Consider the following 15,862-nt stretch of genomic DNA (forward strand, 5'->3'; position numbering starts at 1 on the left):
CGGTCCGGGCCGCGGCCCCCCCTCCAGCCACTGGGCTCGGGAGCTGGGTTTTACCCGGCGGGAGGACCGAGGCGCTCGTAGGTCTCTCGTTTGGCCGGGGAGGGAGGGCAGAAGGGAAACATCTCCCTTCTCCCTCGCTGCAAGGGGAAACCAAACTCATTTACCCGAATCCCTTCTCGTAAAAACTCGGTGCGGTGAGTACTGACCGAAATAGTTCCATTGTTTTACCGAACGAACCATATTTTCGTGCCGTCTGAATGCATTTACGGCTATGCGTGTGTGCACGCTTTTGTGTTAAGCTCAGCGTGTGATATGTAATCTGCAGGGAGAGAAGGGTATGAGGAAAAGCTTCGTTTATTTTTAGTGAGCTGAACTGATTTTATAACCGGTGTTGTTATAATATATCCATGAGGAAGTAATCAACGATAAATAGGTAGAAAGGGAGATATAAATACCCTAATCAGCACTTAGAGGATTCTGTCTAAAACCTCTAATGTTAGCTAACCAAATTTCTGTCTTTGCATCTGGAGAGAATTAGAGGCTTATTGGTTTGAGAAGGGTCCTTAAGACTAATTCAATACAACTGGAGCTCTTTCAAGAGAGGCAGAATTAGGTGATAAAGTGGTGTCGATTTTCTTACTAAATATTCCTTTAATCTTATTGATGTTATTGTGCCAGAAAGAGGCCATACTCGAGTAATTTCATAATTAGGTTTTGTGTTGTAATTACATAACTAAAAAGACAAAGCTTCTGTTTTGTTTGGACTTTTTGTTTGCTTGAGAAAAAGTTAGCTCGAGTTTGAAGCTTGTACGCGTGCCGGGGTGTTACTCTGTGAGATTTGAACAGTGGGAAGTGTGTGATTCTTGTGCCTTCTAGTATCAGTTGAGAGATGGTTAAGATTCTTGCCACTTCTTCAGCTTTCTGAAACAGATGCGGTGGTATCCTCTGGTTTTACAAATATGGTTGCGTTAACTGAGATTGCTACATCTAGTAATTTGCTTGTGCGTGTAAGCAATTAATCGGTAGAATCGGGAAAAGAAATCTTATTTCTGAAGGGTAGTTAAGAAATAGTGTAGGCTATAAATCACACCTGGATTTGATCTGCAGTGATTCATTTAGTCATCGATACATTTTATAGGGGCTGAGATTGAAATAATAATCAAAATAGCTGAGGTTTTTTTGCTCCCTGCCTTAATAAGCTTATCCCAGATACCCTGGGGCCAGATTTTGCTGCTCTTACAATTGTGCCAATGCAGAGTCTTTCCAGTCATATTGTGCACGCTGGGGACCTTGTCATTCAGCTGCAGTAAGAATGCATGTAATGGTTTAAACCCATTCACATCAGTGATGTGCTAAAAGCCTGACTGTTGGGCTCCGATTCTGAGGTTCTTCCAACGGATTGAAAGGAGACACACTAGATCTGAAATCCATGCGTCTTCTTCAAAGTACATGTGCTGTGATACTGCCTGAGATTCTCAATTCAAATTAATGATCTGTGTTTTCACAGTAATTTTGCCGTCTGCTTAAACTCTCGTTGACTTCACTGCATATAGGAGCAATCCCAAAGGCTTTGCCCAACTTTGAAAATCTTCATCACAGAAGGCACTTGGTGATACTAAATCAAACAATATGACACTTCAGATAAAAAATGTTCACATTGTTTTAATGATCAGTGCAGTAGGAGCAACTGTCTTCAGAAGCATTTCGGCTAAATTTTTTAGAGTCTCATTTTATACTCTTCTCGAATAACTGGTTTAGGTTGTGGTGGGACTGCCCAGACAGGAAGCAACAGGCACGTATGTGTTTGCAGATTTGATGCCAGAGTCTACATTATTTGCAGATTAAGCGAAGAGAGTGGCAGGACAGTGATGTAGAACAGTGTGACTGCACTTTTTAGTGGTCAGAACTAAGTACCTGAATATATAACATGCATTGCAAGTTCAGGAATTGCATTATGTGTGTCCTGTCAACTTCAGATGTTACCGTGCTCTGAATTCCTATTCACCTGGAGTCTTGCTCTGCATTAACAAATGTAGTGTTTGTCCCTTTGAACAGGCTTTTCCTGATACAACACAACTGTTGAAATCCTGTCCCACTGAGAGCCAGTGGGAATTTTTCCACTGGCTGTCAAAAGGCAAGGTATTCCTAATTATGGGTATTTTTCTGTTGAAGGAATACATCACCCATCCGGTCACCTATGTTCTGTAGTCTGTTGGCAGCTGGTTTTTGGTAACTTCTATAATTTTTGAATGCTCAAGCTGAAAAACGCAAGTCCACATATCGCATTCTGGGTGACTAATGTCTTACCTGGCTAACTGAAGGGGCCTACTCCGGGAATGCGGTATTGTTCTGTGAGCTGTCTGGATATTGCAATCCCGGTTTAGACTAGGATGCAAGAAAAAAAATGAGGGAAGAAAGCACACTAATAGCTTTCCTTTGCCACCAATGTAACTGCTAACTAAGTTCTATATTCTGTGCATTCAAGTTAGTCAGCTGCTTCCAACAGCGTTCCTAGCACGTGCCAGAGCTGCGTAGGACTGGGCCCACAAGAGTCCACGAAATCATACCGATAAAAGATTCAAACCGGTCCACAGTTATTTGGAAGAAACTGTTGCTATCAGAATGTTTTTAATAATAACATGTACACCGTGATATTTATAGAGTAGATGTCTTGTCACTTCTATAGTAAATACTGAACATCACATAAGCTATTAATGAAAACAATTGAAGGAATTTCTCCAATGAGAAGTCTAAGCCTACAGTTAGGAAAACAAAATAGAATTTCTCTTTAAGAAGTTGTTCCCATCTGTTCCCAATGTGTTTACAATGTTCTTGATCTGCTAGCAAAATTCCTTCTGTGCTTCTGATTAGCCGTCATTCCTATAGAGAGTATGCACAATACTCTCATTATACATACATTACCTCAGCGTTACAGTCACCTCTGTTCTAAAAGCATGTGTAGCTGTGTCATTGGGTTTCATATGTAGTAGTTTCCTCGGTTAAGCTTTACACTTACTGTGAACAGTCTCTTAGTTGCTCACGTAACTCTTCTGTTACTGGGAAATGCTTTAAGTCTTCAGTGTAGCAAATTGTCAGAGCTACTATATCCTCGATACCACTGTGTCAAGGAAGGAATGGATACTTGTATTACCAAAACAGATGCAAGTTGACAAACAAATAACTTCTAAGCAGTAAAACAAATCTGGAAGTGTGTTTGTATATATGTTTATGTGTATTAGACAGATTATAATATATAATATATTATTTCTATGTACATATCTACAATATATGTGAGTCTATATCATGCTGACTTTTATTATTCCTAATATGTTGACTAAAGAGAGAACATGTATATTTTTAAGAGACTCTCAAAGTAAATTAGTCTTAAACCTCATCCTTTGTTTAAAAACCTGTGAGTCATGAGTGTTAATATTTTAAATTGAATACACTTGAATGTTGTTTTCTCCTTTTTCTTTTAACTATTACAAGGAAGCTTTCTATGGGTGTTCACAACCCATTTTTTTTCTTTTTGTACTCACTTTGGCAATTCTGATGTTTTTAGTGTAATATGCTTGCACAAAGAGCAGCAGAAATTAGCCTATTACTGTACCTCTTATCTTAATGGAGAATTCTACAGCCAGTGCAATACAATGTAAGATCTTTTTAATTTTTTTTTTTAGCAATACTTTTTTTTAATCCTATTTTAGAATCTGGGCAAAACTGGAAGGCTAAACTTTCGCATTTTCAAAGTTTTGTTTTCACAGTTATCTATCCTGCATATCTGCCTTAGTGTCCCAAGCTTGTTTATACTGTTTACATTTTCCCAGCAAAGTCATTCTTTTTCTGCCCTAGTTCTGTGCAAACACTGTCAGTCATGGCTGCAGTATGTGCTGTCCAAAAGAACAGAAGTGATTTATTTAGAGTTGCTTTTTCTTGGAAAGATGCATTTGAAATACACTTAACTGAATGCAATGCATTAAAAGGCTTTCTATGAGAGAAGCAATGTACTCACTTCAAGGAAAGAAAACAGATTCTCAACTGGTGTAAATTTGCATGTGTGTCTGAAGCTATTACTTTTAATATAGCATAGATGTCACCCAAGACTTTTCTGACAGCTTTGGCCACTATTAAGCTGCAGCTGACCGTTAAGATACTAACTGAATTTTAGGAAATAATGTTGTATTTCTGGATTTATGCCTAGATCATGCAGGCCTTATTTAAAAAATATCCCAAATAAAATTAGTGACAGAGTTTTGTGTAATGAAGCCCGTACCAGTCTGACTTCCCATATAAATACCAAGGACAAGGGGTGAAACACAGTGATGATGATGATTATTGTTATGATGTTCAAAGCAGCTACCTCATGTACTGTGGTATACCGTTAGCTGTGTTGAGGCTGAATATCTTTTTAGTTCCTATAAAACTGTATCATCTTTTCAACATCTTTTTAAAACTGCACAGTCTTGATGCTTGTATGGGCATAGAGTGTCACTGTGTTACCATCTAGATTTTCCCCTCACTTTTTTTCTTCCCCATTACAGTGGTAAAATCTTGGAAATTAATTTTAATAACTTTTGTATTATTTTAATACTAGCAATGCTGGTAAAGTTTCATAAAGTAAAGCAAAAATTGTACTGAGAATACATTTGTTAGACCAAAACACGTTTGGTTTAGATTTTTAAAATATGTTGTGCTCTATAATCCTTCCTAGATAGAAATTTAAAAATACATATTTCAGAAATGAATAAGAGCTTTAGATATTATACTTCTTTCCTCTTTGGTTGCATCCATGTATTTATTTACTGCCCTAACTGGGGAAAAAAAAATTGTACTGTACAAAACTTTATTACTAAAAGGTCACATTTTTGCAATGATTATCCTGAAAAGATCTGTATAATGGGGATATCTGCCCTTCTGTTTCTGTTAGTGAAATCCAGCAGGTGTCACTCTGGGGATTAAATAAGGAGTATTTCACAAATAAAGATAGATTTGTTCAGGAGATGAGATGTAGAATTTGGAAATTTAATAAGTTTTTCCAGGATTACTTTTTTGACCATGCATACCTTTTTAATTTTTAAGTTTCTTTTTTTAATTACGTGATTTAATGGGTATATCCATCTTTCTGTGTATCCCTTTGAACATGAAAAACGACACGGTAGTTAGTATTGGACTACACAATGAGAAGTTTTACTAACAGGTGTCAATTCTGAAACATAAAGAGCTGGGAATCAGCTGAATATTGCCTTTATGATATTAAAAAATGCTTTTGTCAGCTTCTCTGGGAAACAAAATTATTCTTTTTGTCAATGGAAATTCTAGTTGCACAAGTAATGTCTTTTCAGTTGTGATGAATCCAAGAAGGTGCTCTGCAGTAGGCTCCTGCAAGTGAATGTATTTACTGAAACAGTCTACATACAGGTTTCTCTACAAATTAACTAAAATTGACATGATGGGTGGCTAAGTATCCAAAGTTTCACAATACAAATACTTGGAGAAGAGAGACTTTTTCACATTGCACAGGGTGGCTAGTACAAGAAGGTCAATGCTGTATTTTTGGGGGGGGGGGGGGGAAAGAGAAAAAAAAAAAAGTCTTGTTTATTGTGCAGAGTGTTCCCTTAGGGAATGGTATAACAGCGTGTTTGTTGCATTCTGGAGGATTTTTACATGAGTGTGTAACTCCATGTTCTGTGGGTTCCGTATTTTGTGCAAGAGGAGCGTGATTGTTAAAATCTAGTACGTTTCTAGAGGAGATTCTTCTTTATGTTCTGTACCGTGTTAATGCCACCTTGTACTGAAACAAATACCTCAGAAGGCAGCTTTGGAAGACAGTCTACAAATACAAGTCTCTTTCCAAATAGAAAGAAGTTGGTTTTTATAAATACATGCATGCATATATGTATTTTTGTATATGTGTAAATGTGTGTGTATATATATTTTTTTTTACATGCATACAGATATATTTTTACATATATATTTTTTTAAAAATCAACGTGTTCTAGAAATTGTAACCTCAGGCCACTTTAAACAATCCAGTTTCCTTTCTCTCACTTCTTTCTCCTGTTTAAGCCCCCATCCTGTTCCGTTTTTTATTCTATTCAACTTCCTTTCCTGTGATGACTCTGAATGAGTCACTTTGCCAGGCATTAAGAATGTGGCTTGACAATATTTCCAAAAGCTTATCCTTCATTGGCTCATGCAGATGAAATTAACCTCTGCCTTATCCTTCCTCTCAAAGAGAAATGTCTGTCTTCACACATCTAGTTTCTTGGAAGGGGGAGGCGGGGGTGAGAACCCTTTCCATAAATGACTCTATATTGAAATTCATAGTCATCTTCCTTGAAGAGGAACAACAGATGTGTGTACCGTAACAGAGTATCAAGACTGGTAACCTTTTCTAAATTGATTTAGTGTTTAGTAGGGAAAAAGTTTGTTTAAAGAAGTTCAGGAAAGCAAGAATTAAGGCTCTTTCCTGAGTGCTGTTCAAGTACTCTTCACGTGGCCACCATTCTGCATTCTTCATTTTTTATTAAATGTGTTGTTTATTGCATCATAATACATTGAGGGCCACCAGGATTGTCCTTTTTTTTCTATGTAGCTCGCAGCAATCGGAAAAAGTACATGCTTAACACTAAGAGGGTACTTAAATACTAAACTAAATTGTAGCATTTCTTGTGGTTATGTACATGCCAATATAGTGTGGGGCTTTGAGGGGGGTTCTTACTTTTTTTTTTTAACTTTTTTTTTTCTGTTTCGGTAAGAGTGGGTAAAGAGGGATTTTAAAAAAAAAAAATGTTTCTAGTCTGTTAACCGTGTATGTGCATCAAGAAATAAAAGCCTTTCTGCCAAAATCAAACAGGAAAAACTATAGTGCTGGAGAAGAATAACTTTGGAAGCCAATAAGCAAGTGAGAGTAAGAACTCGCATCAAGTTAAAGTCTGCTATTGCAGCATTCTTCCTGCCCCACAAAGCTGGGGAATCTCATACTCTATCAGTTTTCACTAAGGGAGATCCGAAAGGTTCCATCATTTTCTGCCTGTTCTGTCATAGGTGTAATTAACATAGACACAAATTACACAGTGAGCAAAGTAGAAATAGAAAATCTGTTCATTTTTATTTGTTATCACAATGTAGGTACAAGTAATTGTTGTAATTGGAAGATCAAACAATTCTGTCTGGAGTACAATCATTGGGTATTCATTTATATTCACTTAAATTTATGTTTAGTTTCTCATACTGTAAATGCTTACTTTCTGACTAAAGGAGGTGATTTGAGCAGTCTTCAAGTCTTGACAATGTCATTCTTAGATTGATTATGGAAGTCGCAGCACGGTCTTACAAGAGCCTTATGCCTTCCCACCCTGCATGCTGGATGTGCTATCTCAGCATTTTCAGAGTTCCTAGGAAACTAGGTAGAAAGACATCATTCAGATGTTTTTAACCTTTTAGCGTGAACCACTGGCGTAGCTGCTGAGCCTAGGTCTTTTGTCCTTTTTTTTTTTTTTTTTCTTCTCCTAATCATTTCAGAAGAGATGGTACAAGTAGAGTTGTAGAGTTTCTTCTCTAGAGAAGATCCCTCTTGTGAAAACTATGCATGCAATCCAAGGGTAGAATTCAGCCAATGTAGTTTAACTGGACACTTTTTATTTAGAGCTACAGATATAAAATAGTCTGCTGACATGCTAAGCTTTTCCTAGAGTCACATTACAGCCCAGTGAAGGACATGGCAGTAATTCAGGGTTTGTTGGAAGGATGGCAAAATACTTGTGCTGTCTCTGCGGGGGCAGTGGGGCACCAGAGCATGTCAGTCTATACTGCCATCCATAAAACTAAGTGTACACAGTTAGGGTGAAGTTAGCACCAAAAGTGTCCTGATTCAAAGCAGATTTTAGGGACCAATTGCAATAAGCTCTCTAAATCAGATTAGGTAAGGGGAGAAGAGATACTGTTGAAATACATTTTGTCCAATGAAGACAGCGTGGCATGACAGACAGTTATCTGTGATAACTCAGCTTCTTCGGAGAATGCACATTTGCCAAATCAAAGTGTTCAAAAACAGCATTATACCATGCAGGAATGTGGGACTTCTTAAGCCAGAGGTTTGTTTTGGCTTATTGTATTTTTACAATTCCTTTAGCTCTTCTGTTTCCTAGATTTCCAAGCTTTTATATTTTTAAATATTTACAGCTTTTAAACAGGACAGTTGTCCAACTCCTCCTTCCTTGAGCACTAAGTAGCAGTAAAACGATGAAGTCTGGTGGCAAGGAAGATAAAATTATGAAAGGAATGACAAATTCACAAAGAAAAAGAATCTGAACTTCAAAATGTAGTTCCCATAGGAAAGTAAACTGTGAACAAATCTGTTGCCTTTAGCATGACCTTCTAATTACAGAGACAAAGCTGAGTCAGGTATCCTGTGGTCAGGCAAAAGCCATTTCTTTACATACATAGCCACTTGGATAAACTGAAAGATTCCTTTAGATGGTGAGAAGTCTGTATTTGGAGTTGTGTATGACATGAATTCACAGCAGGGTTGCGAAATTAATTGTCTATTCAGTATCTTAATTCGGCAACAAAAGCAGATGCTGGGTTTCAGTACATGATCTAGTTAAGGTGCCAGTAACTGCGGTGATGTTAGCTCATCGTTTCTCATACAGAATTAAGGTGAAACATCCAGATGTCACACATGGATGATGCTTATTACCACATCTCTTCTTCATCTGTGCAAGGGAAGGATTCTTCCTATTTCTGCTACTGTGCGACCTTTAAATGTACTGACTCTAAGGCTCCATTACCTCCCAGCATTTAAACCTATGGTTTTCCTTTTTCATTCCCATTCTTCTTGTCATCTGTTGCCCTTCATAGGTAAAGTGATTCTCCTGCCTTCTCAGTGTTTACAAATCCTTCAGGCATTTATGGGTAAATATTTTTACTTGTCTCATTCAACTTATGCAAAGATGAGGGGTTGTTTTGTCAGGCTCCACATCCAGTTAACAGCCCACTCAAAACTTCCCTCGGTCTGTTTCTCACCTCTGTTACGTGCTGTGATTTGTGCACGTGCTATCCCACATTACATTGGTTCTGCTGCTGCCATGCATCCGCTATTCAAAAAAAATTGCTGAATGAGAGTAATAGAGAGGAACAATGGGCTATTACAGGATGTTCAAGACAGGGTCATTACAGTATATTTTCTTGTGCAATCTTGTTATGAACAAGCTTTGTATTTACCAGCTTGTTTCATTTGTCAGCACCCTATTGTTAGTGTTGTAAGGCTACGCTATGCCAGTTTTCTAACAAAGTTCTATTTGATGAAATATGAATTTTATCTAATAGCTCTGTGGAAAGCTGCTTTTCAATATTTATAATAAATTTATATATTTTGTAAGTATTCAGTATTTATTTATCATCATAGGTAATGAGAAAAAGAGCCAGGGAATTTTTCACTATCAAACTGCAAATTAGCTCTAGCGTACTTAGCAAAATGCTATCAGAGAAGCTTATGATGGGCTGTTGAATTTGAAAGTCTAGTTAGATAATTTAAGAAAGAAAATTTGCTTTTGAAGTTTGAAAAGAAAACGGCTTATTTGCAGTGCTGCTTTTTGGCACACAGCTTATTTCTTCCATAATTTCCAAAACTTGGAATCTAAAGGGTCAGTTTGATGTAAAGGGTGAAGATAAGATACAGTACTTAGTGGGCCTTTGAAACAACTGTGGACTGTTTCTGTTATGTGTGATTATATTAAGTTTTCTCCCTGAAGGACTTTCACCAATGGGCACAAACGTTTAAGAAGGTTTCCAGCTAATGTGAAATAAGGAGTTGAAGCAGGAGGATTCAGTCAAATTTGGGAAGAAAGGAGTTTGGGATTGGGATCCAGGAATTAGTAGAACAGACTAGAAACCGATCCACAGGGATTTGGGATGCTGATGAAAACTGCATATGTTTTCAGCATTGTATGAAAATGTCTCAATCTTTAATCAAGACACATCATTTTCTTAGATGTGAAAATAGTCTTGTTTGTGTTCTTGGAATAAACACAGCCTAATTTGGAATATGGAGCTTTATTTGTGTAATACAGTCTAACGAATGGAAAACTAAGGGTACTGTAGGTCAGTATTGAGGTTAGAACTGTGAGGGGGAAGTCTGGCAGCTGAATATCTTACAGCATGTCTCAGTGTCTTGCAGGCTTTTGCATGCAAGGACAAGGTGGGTGGGGGAATCGGCCACTACAGAAATCTAAATGTGAGCCTGGTTCTTGCAGAATAAGAAACATATTAATTGACATGAAGTGTCACTGGATGAGATCTGAATTAATGCTGTTCAGCAAAAGCTTTTCCAAACTGTACGGCTTTTGTTCAGTTTGACAAACAGCTCAGGGGAAGTGTTAGAGACCCAACTGTTTTTTTTCAGCTCTCTGACTCCGTTTGGCTTTTGATTCTTTGATCCTACAAAGTCCTTGAAGTCACAATTAGTATACTTACACAGTTCCACATACTTAGTGAAACTATATGGATGATATGCAGAGCACAAAACAAGGCCAAGGGTTTGCAAAACCAGCAAGAATTTAAAGGGAGTTATAAATGGTGCGGGGGGGGGAAGCTAGTGACCAGCAAGGAAATACTGAAGAGAAAGTATATGTTGGCGAAAATGTCTTTTGTCCACTGAGTCCATGCTGCTGCTCCTTTTGAAAGGTGAGACAGAGGGTGCTCAGTACTTATTTACCGCGTGCCTAATGTTATTTGCATCTGTTTAACAAAGAATATTAATGTATCACTTGGTATAGGAAGGTGAGTGTGCACTGCTTAATGTAACAACAAATTAATGCCAATCAACAATATTTCTGTCACATCAACTACAGCACAATAGTTAATGTGTTCCTCCTAAAACACCGCATGATCTGATGTGCATGTACTTAAGCAGTTTTTGAACTGAAAGAGCTCCAAGAAATACACGTGGATTTCCAGACTCCATTTATAACTTTTTTAATTGAACATTTAAATGCTTAGAGCATTGAATGTGTCAAAAGGATTACATATGATGATTTTTTAAGATGGGTTTTCTTAGATGGTGACCACTGGCAAGAGCACTAGTTTCTTGGGTGTCTGTCACACCAGGAAAGGGACCACAAATGTGGTTAAAAATTATTCCTGTTGCATTTCCAGTGGGGTAACCTGCAAATGATTGCTGAAAATCTTTCTCTTGACTCTCTTGCATACTCTTACATTGGAGTATGTAAGCATACTCCAGTAGAAAATAAATTAGTTCCAGTCCCATAGAGGGGAATGAACACAACTTGTCATGGACAGACAGTTGTTTCCTGACATTGAGCACTTCATTAACAACTTGCAGTGTTTGAAGTTGTCACGGGTCGTATGGATTCTGTGTGTTTGTGGCCCTTTGGGCTTAACAGGAAGGTCACCAAGTTATCGAGCAACTGCTGTCTGTTTGAAGAGATTCAACTGCCTTTCCTGCCCCACTGTTGGAGAACCTCAGCTTTCAAAGAGAAAACAGCGCTGTTTCTGTGAATTTGCCAGTATCTAGACCTTGTTTTCTAGCTAAAAACAGAAAGAAAAAAAAAAAAGGTAGTGTAATTCTTTTTATTCTCATTTCCTTTGTGTTCCATCTGATCCTATTGACTCTCTTTACATCTAGCATAATCTCTGTAGAACAACCAAATACACCTTCGTTCCATTTATTTTTCTGTGCTCTGAGAAGCTTGGGACTGATGCATTTCCAAAGCTATCTGTATCCCCAAATCTTTAGGAGAAGGATTCCCACTTCTCTGCAACCCTCTGGAAGAACTTACTGTGTGTTCCACATATAACCTGAGAGTACATGTTATAATAAACCAAAGCACAGAATAATCCTTGCTCAACAAACCTATACAGATAATGCAAAGAGTGGTTGAGCCAGAAACTTTCTTCCCCCGGTAGACCTTTTGACTTACTCCATCCTGATTGCATGAGAGCGTGGTTATCAGAAGACCTGTTTCTAAGTTGCATCTCTTTCAAAGAAGTGCAAGATGTACATGTGGAAATTATAGTTATGTGATCATTTGCAGGCATGTAACTCCCTCTGTTTTTGTAGCCAGCGTTAAGGGATAACTAACACAAAATCAGAGTGATTGGGTTGGGTTTGGTTGTTTTCCCAAAATGTAGCAAGCGTGTTATCGTTGCTACCAACAGAAGATCCCTTTTCACAGTCTTTAAATGAATTAACTATTTTCCTTGTTTTGTGTAAGGAAGGTAACCTTTGTAACATCCTGTTTTATTTACCAGCTATATCTGTAAGCTGCAGGAATCCTGTGCGTGGAGTCATAAGACGATGCTCAAGACAGACAGAAATCCTTGATCTTTATTAGAAAACTGTGGTAGCAAACAGAAGCAAGCTGTGACTCCTGTCAGGCGTTTGTTTTAAATAGCACCAATTAATTCTTTTTTCAAAACTAGAAAAGGATGAAGTGAAATCAGAGTCCTCTTGTGTCTTCCCCAAATTTCAGGCTGTACATGTTGTGCATTGGTGAGGAATTGGGGAAAGAGAGTTTTATTACTGATCACTCTCTCTTTAAAGTTCACATGCTTCCTAGTCTTTTGCTGGAGTTGGAATCAAAGTACCAAAATACTATGGAAAAATGCTGCTCTTGCATTATTTCTGGCAGGCTTATAAACTGGGAGTATCTAAAATATCATCAGAAAGCCTGTTCTCATGAGATTCCTGTCCAAATTTCCAGACCAACAAATCTGGAACATTATCCAAAAAAATGTAGATACTTACATGATCACACAATTACAGCAGAGCCTGTGGTTGAGTTTTTTGGTGGGTGCGTGTGGTTTGGGGTTTGGTTTTGTTTTGTTTTGGAGTTGGGTTTTTTTTGGTTGCAGTTCTTCCCTTGTCACTTTTTAGACAAGATTTTTTGCATAATTTTAGCTCTTTTCTATTCTTTCACTCTTGTCTTCTCAGCCGTGTAAGAACTCCCTTTGTTCCCTTCCCTTGTTAATGTTGCTTTTATTCAGATAGATCATTCTCTATTATCTTAGAAAGAAGTGTTATTTTTTTATGAACAGTCTGTTAAAGCAGAGAGTGATGAGAATTTCGCAGAACGAACTATTGAACCTGTTCATAGTAATTTTCTAATTATGACTGTATCACTACTGAAGATTAACCCAAGTTAGTGGGTGGATATTATTTAAGAAAATGGTTTTTCTCTGCTTACTTTCAGGTTGATTTAATAATGATTTTGCATGCTACTACTGTATCAAATTCTTCTTAATAACAAATCTTTGCTAAATGTAAATGCTTCATAGTTTTAGACACGGTCGACTACTTTGTTCAAATACTACTCTAGGAGTGCAATACATACAAAAATAATTCTGGAAAAGCTCTGTATTAAAGCAGTGGCCACCGTGAGCAAACAGGTTGTTTGCTAGACAGTGTAAGTGATGTAGTTGTCAGTGCTATTGCTGTGTTAGTATTCATCAGTAATTAATTCCATTGCTTTAACAAGAGCGCTCAGAGACCATGTTATCATTCCAGCAGAGTCCTGCCAAGCAGCTGGTGCTGTTTCTTGGTTTTGTTTTTTTCTCGGGGAAGTATGATTGAGCTCACTGGAAATGTTTCTCATCTTTCACTGATATAAATCAGTAAACATAATCACTCAAAGAAAAACACATTTGACATAGGTTACCTGTATGGAGAAATACATATTATGCGGTGGTGACTCCTATTTATGGTTCCTTGATTCTATAATAGGTAAACTAGTAAGATATGTGTGGTTTAAATTTTATTTATGACATTAGCATCCATATTCTCCTAAAATACAGTTTGATGATCGCATAAGCTTAACTTAATTTGCCTTTCAGGGCGACAAACTCTTTATCTATATGATGAATGTTAGGGGAAAAAAACATTGGTCAGCACAACTACAGAATGTATTAGGGTACTCTTTTAGAATTTATCATTATTTAGTTACAGGTATTTTTGGGGGGAAAATGTACTTCTTCAGCACCTACGCACTATTGCAGCTGCCCTGAGGGAATATTTGCTTATAGGAATAAGATTTGTAAGATTCTTCTATTTGGTGAGAGACTTATGAAAATATATTCACTGTGAATAAGGAGGGGAAAATCTAGCTCTTGGTAGACTGTTAGTGGTTTTTTGCACTGAGCAGACCTGTGCTAGCATCTTTGTATCACCCTCAATTCAGCAAATGTTAATGAATTTAGTTTCAAAATTGTACTTATTAGATAAATTATTGTGCCTGTGTGCACTCTGGTAGTAATGCGGAGGAACTTGCTTGCGCTTGGAAGAACATTAAGTATACGGAAGGCTACATGGCTTATCCAACTACGCTGCTACTTACTTGATGAACCGATTTGTTCATCGATTCCCAGTCCTTGGGCTTCAGCCTCAGCACCCTCCCACCCCGCCTAGTATAAATTTGTACAGAATTTTTCTGTCCACTTAATGTGCAGATCTGCTGCAGTAAAAACAGCATAATGGAAACCACATGCCCCCCAAGTCAGGTCAGGTAGGAATTGCTACTAACAGGCTGTTCTCAAGTCTGAGATGGTTTAGGTATGTGCTTATACTTGCTGATAAACTTGATTTTGTTTTCCCTTGCTCTTAATTTGTGAATAGGCTCCTGGATATTGCACCAGACTGACTAAGTAACTTAGTTTTTACAAATTTTAAGTGACTATCAGGTAACTTTTATAACACAAGCACCAGAAATTTTCTGGCTTAAGCAATTTCAAGGTGCTGATCGTCTATATAAATCCATACCGTATTCTATACATATTTGTACCTTGCAACCGTAGCTGTAGCTTGACAAATGTTGTAAAACTGACAAGCATGCCAAGTCTCCAGTAAGCTAAAGAAAATGTGCAAGTCTGTTTACACACACTGGGACTGTGCTCTCTTTTTCCCACTGTCACCTTGTCTCCAAACCCAAGGATTTTTTTTTTTCTTAAGTTTTTAAAATTTTGGCTCTACAACAAATTGCTCATAAGACCAATTAATGTTGTGGAAACAGATGTTTTTGATTTGTTAGCAGTGACATGTTTTCACGGATCAGAATATCACAGGATTTATATTTTTGTAATGCAACTCATGTTTTTCATTTATTTTAGAATACTTAATACTGTTTCACAGGTATAATTGAACTGGAACCTTTACTCTCAAAATAGAGGATTTCCCATCTTGAATCAGATCTAGGCCAGTGAGCTTTAGTATCCTTCTTTTGACTTCTGTCTGTACCCTGTGCATGGTGCTTCCTGAAATGAAAAAATTGATGCATCCCCTTAAGAAACTGAATTTACTTTTTGCATAAAGAAAAAATAATTTCTCCTTCATGGTCTTGGGAACTTACTACTCTGAAACTCATGTATCTTTATTTAACTACAAATTTAGCTAACAAAGATAGTATAATATTATCCAGACTTTCAAAAAAGCCAGTGACAGAAAGCAGTTGAATGAAAGATCTTCAGTGTTTATGCAAGCTATATGCTGGGCTATATAAAGTAACATGGTATTTTTATAATTATCAGCCATTAATTGTGTTGACTTCCTTCTCCTCCTAGAATTAGCACAGAAAGGAAGGCATGCTTGTGTTTTGTTTAAAGCCTTGATCAACAACAGCTCCCTAGCTTTCTTTTTTAGTTTACTTGCTCATAAATGGTATTTGTCATAGTGACAAAATTCGTGTTTGCCAGCTTGTCTAGCACTGTCTGTGTGCTTGTTAAGACTACAACTTCAGTTCTCCAAAAGTGGTAATGAAACGAGTGTGCAAAGACCATTTGAGCATCTAGCATTATTAAGGACAGGATCAGTGCTCACCAGCTACTCTAATCTTGCTTCTTCCTACATCAA

The sequence above is a fragment of the Egretta garzetta genome, unplaced genomic scaffold, assembly GCF_000687185.1.
Source record: "Egretta garzetta isolate BGI_Z169 unplaced genomic scaffold, ASM68718v1 scaffold297, whole genome shotgun sequence".
NCBI classification, from domain to species: Eukaryota; Metazoa; Chordata; class Aves; order Pelecaniformes; family Ardeidae; genus Egretta; species Egretta garzetta.